We start from the raw sequence: 4745 nt of genomic DNA, 5'->3' as shown, positions 1-4745 counted from the left end.
TACATGTAGGGCATTATTGTAGCCATTGTGTGGTAAACAAAGTAAAATAATTTACCGAGATGGTACAGGTGTTCACACGCGCTACAAGCGGCGAAGGTAGCTGACCAGAGCACAGAAACGAGTCACAGAATACTCTAAGTAACACAGAGAGAGGAATGGAATCGAAAATCTGCTGCTGTGTGTTGTGAAACGGTCTGTTTATACTTATTGAGGAAAGAGGCGCCCTGCCATTTCCATGGCGACACATCATTAGCTGAAGCGCAGCGAATGTTGACACAAGACGTGCTTTGGCGTCGGGAAATGGGCGGTACGAGTCTGCTGATGACAGGCTCAGGGGCGGGGGATATGATTTAGTGCCGCAAAAGCAGGTCAGCCAGGGCGATGGGGGAAATGGTAGGATTATCACAAAATGGCAGCTCCCTGGTGCTTGTTTTTGCGTGTCTTAAATGGATGAAAACTCGGATAAGGTCCATAGGAAAGTTTTCTAAAATCGAGCCACTTAGGCTTAAAAAAACATGGCCGACCCGTAGCGACAATAAACATTTTTACTAGACCATGCCTTTAAGATGCGAAAAGAGAACTGTGCAGGAAATTGCACATATTACAGTGAAAGCGCCCCCTAAACTTAATCAAATTGAGAAGTAGTGCACGTAACAAGTTCAGGAATTGGTTGCGACAACATTGTAGCATCATGGCACAATGAGACGCTAGAAAGAATGCTGCTTATCCCGAAGGATCAAAATTCTGCTCAATTTTGGGAGTGTGATTAATAATCAGTTCAATCTGCAAACTCAGCCCCTGCTGCACCCTATCTCTGAAGATGTATGTGTGGAATGTTACTCTAAAGTATACAAGAAAAAGAGGATGAAATTAAACCTTTGATCATGATTGATAGGGTTGCTTGGGATTTGACATTTTTTTTGGAAGATATTTTGGGAATCAGATTGAGAATTAGGATTTCGAGAGCCCCCAGCCCCGACCGCCTAGCAAATGTGACTCTAAAAGCTTCTCCCATATTATGGGCTAGAATATCATCAGAACTCTTTAATAGAGTATTAGTTCTAAGAGTAATTCCCTGTCTTGAAAAGCCTCGATAATTGTTAGGATCTATAAAAAAGGGGATTGTTTGGATCCAAGAAATTAGTGGCCGATAGACCCTCTTGATGTGCCTGAAAAAAGTTTTTGCACAATATTTGAATCTGAACTTCGAAGATTAGCTGAGGGTGCAGGTATCCTGGACCCGTGGCAATCTGGATTGTATGAGGGGTAAGAACTACACATAATGTTTTTTTACTAAATGCCGTCCAATCCAAATCTGCTGCCAATAAAACACTTGTCTATTAATATTTTATTGATTTTAGTATGGCATTCGACTCTGTTACCCAGTCCTATCTTTTGGTTAAAACTAACAAATTGGGGCTGCTCTTCACATCTAATGGATATTGTGCAAGAGATATTCTATGGAACATCCATTAGAATTAGGTTGTATGAGGATGGTCTGCTTTCTGATCCAATAAATACAACCAAAGGCAGTAAGCAAGGTTGTGTCCTCGTCCCTTTGGTTTCTGATGTATTTATTGCGGATGTAGAACTTGCTTTAAGGAGTGCTCGTTCTTTTCCCCCTAAGCTTAACACCTTAGGTATAAATTGGCTGTGATACCCAGATGATCTGGTGCTGTGTGACCAAACCCCTATTAGCCTACAGCGTCAGATCTCTGCAATATTGCAGTATACTAGAATTAACAAACTGGTAATCAATGTGAACAAATTTACGATTCTGATTTTAAAACCCTCTAAAAGGAAAGAAATGGTTGGTTTTATTTGGTTGCTGTGTAAGGAGCCCCTTGAAGTGGTGAAGTATTGGTTGCACTTGGGTTTCATTATATTTGAAATAGATAAACCCACGATCCACCATCTCTACCTAAGGAAAAAATTAAGTACACTGATTTCCCATGCGAAAATTAATAATCGTCGATATGGTCCATTTGCTGGTGTTCCTTTAATGCAGTTTTATAAAATGAAAGTTTGACCAATTATGACTGTGATCCTGATGAAAGGGGGGCTGGACACAATCAAATATTTTGGTATCTTATTTTCTGGTTTGGGAAAAATATGTGTGGGCCAAATCCCTTACATTGGCCATGATCATAGTGTCTCCTCTGCCTCGCGTGGCTTAAGGGGGCGCAGTGCTCCATGTGCAGCCCCGGGTGCAATCCTGCCGCGCATGCGCACTGCAACCCCGTGGCTTTCGGCCCCTTCCCGCAGAAGTGCAGTTCGCGGACGGTTCGTCCCTCCAGTGCCACAGCAGCATGTTCATGATATCTAGGCGTGCTGGCGGTCGTGACGAATCAGGAAATTGTGTGTTTCCAGGCAAGGAGGCGGGTAGCTAAATCTCCTCGAGACACTGCGAAGGGGGAGGATGCACGGGCCCGGCAGCTGTCGTACTATTGTGCCGGATAGCCTGCTAGAGCCTGACCGAAGGGGTCCCCCAAACTCCTCGGCTAACGCTGCTGCGTGTGCGAAAAGCCCACGCCCCCTCACGACACTCTCCAGAGAGGCCAAGTAACGGAAAGCACGGCCATTAACTGGACCAGTCCAGCCACACCCGTTACTTCGCACCAAGCACGGCGGGTGTTTTAGAAGATGTAAAAAAAACAATACGAAGAAATGTCGGAACCTGAAGTTTTTAGCGTCACCTCTCGGTTGCTCGGGAGCTTCCGATATTTTTGAAGTGGGAAAATAAATACTTTCCGTATTTCATTTCTCGGTGTGTGTAAAAGTTCAGATTCAACCAAGCTGTCGGGGACTGGCTGTAGCTCTGAAAAATAAACTTCCTCAGCTCAGAATGTGACATCAAACTCCAATCGGTCTGCGAAAAAAGGGTCGGGTGTAACGGGGTTCGCATTTCTGCGCGTGACGCTCGGCACTCGCCCCCCGGCTTCAATCTAGCAGAAGGGGGCGGGGGTGAAAGTTACTAGAATTGCTGTTCTTTGTGCGCGATGTGGGGCGCTTCGCCCCTCCCCCATGCTGAAAAGAGAATGCGGGGCGGCCCCCGCCCGAAAGAAGGGGCCGCCTCAGACGCTGGACCCGTTCCCACATTTTCCCGCGCTCGGCAGCAGGCCTGCCCACCCCTATAGTGACCGCAGTGGGGAATCCTCCGGCCAAGCCCGGGACCCATTGGACACGCATACCCGGGTCCCTACTGTTCACGAGCCATTAACTAAACTCTCGTGGGATTGTTACAAAAAAACTCAACGAGTTCATGCGGGTGCTTCATGTATATGCCATCTTCTTTAAGCCACACTCGCTGCCAGTGGATGGTAAATGACGCCTCGTGAAAGGTGTTGAATTTCAAGTAAAACAGATGTGCGCCACAGGGCATCACTCGGCAGAAGATTATGTGACCGAAAGGCCAATGGGTGTTTTTGTATTTTGACCTGCATTGGAGTTGGAGTTTTTTTTAGGGCAATAAGGATACATCGATGGCCCATACCATTAAAAAACGTTTGGCTACGCGATGCCCCCCCTCCCCCACCAAAGGTCGGCAGGTGGTATGCGCGCGTACTTCCAGCAGGGTTTGGGGTAGGGGGGCAACGGGGTCCGGCCATTGTTTTCCTTCTGACAGGGCAGTGGGTGATGTACAGCAGGACAACACAAGGAATGGACGAAATGTAGCGTGGAAATGTCCGCTTGCTGGACCGTGGACTAAAGAGCTTCCAGTTACATTGGGGGGGGGGCGGGGGGCACCGCTGAATCTAAACCAGGCTCTGCTATCAGAGTTGCGTTCACATGAAATAGCGCACCCGTTTGAGGAACACGAAATGCTTCACAACAACCAGCAACAGAAAGAGATACAAAATGAGCTGAGTGCTGTCCGAGCTCTTCGGGGCGTGGGGTGGGGCACATTAACGGGCCATTGTTCTTCATTAATTGCCCCGATGCTCCGCTCACCCGCTGCTCTTGCGATTAAACGCTGATGACGAATCGCACAGGGACCTCTGTTTATGAGCCCTGCCTCTGCTAGAGACCCGTCTCACTTTCTCACTTAGACGCCCCCATCCCCCCCACGCCCCGTCCCAATATCGTGTTATCCTTTGTGCCCTGTGCGCGCACACGCTGAGTGACAGGGGCTGAGCATTCCAACACACCATTTGGCGTGTTGGCGGTTGGTACAAGAGAACAAAAGGGAATGGGGTACGCTTTCGATGGACATCGAGTACGTGTGGGTCTTAAATAAAAGAGGGCAGCAGACATCACTATTTGCTGAATTGGAGAGACTGGAAATAAAGATGGCACATGCCATGCGCCGCGGAAGTCCCTGACATATCTATGGAGTACCGTAGTAGACTTAGAAAACTTCAGTGAAGTCAATACAACGCACCGCACACTGGAGACGGGGGTGTTTAGACCGCGGAGACACACTTTTGTAGGCACATCTGTGATGATGCGATTCGCGCTGCCGGCGGGTCCCTGCTGCAGTGCCATCTTTTCTTCACTATGCAGAGAACCCTTTTCACTCTGAACAATACCCCAGCTCCACTGCAGTGCCCCCCAACTGTGCGTCCTCCGTTTCAGAAAGCCCTTTCCTTTAATTCTGAGTTGTTCTCGAGCCTTCTGCCGTGGGGGGTTCTGCACCCCCCCCCCCCCACCCTCCACCCTCCGCTTTGCAGAGGACTTCCTCGGCCTCCGCCCGCGCGCCCTCTCTTGGGGCACTGCGTGAGTGACTCAGTCCAGTAGCCTCAGCC

The sequence above is a fragment of the Ambystoma mexicanum genome, chromosome 2q (assembly GCF_040938575.1).
Source record: "Ambystoma mexicanum isolate Mex_15411 chromosome 2q, UKY_AmexF1_1, whole genome shotgun sequence".
Classification (NCBI taxonomy): domain Eukaryota; kingdom Metazoa; phylum Chordata; class Amphibia; order Caudata; family Ambystomatidae; genus Ambystoma; species Ambystoma mexicanum.
This window is presented reverse-complemented; position numbering follows the sequence as displayed.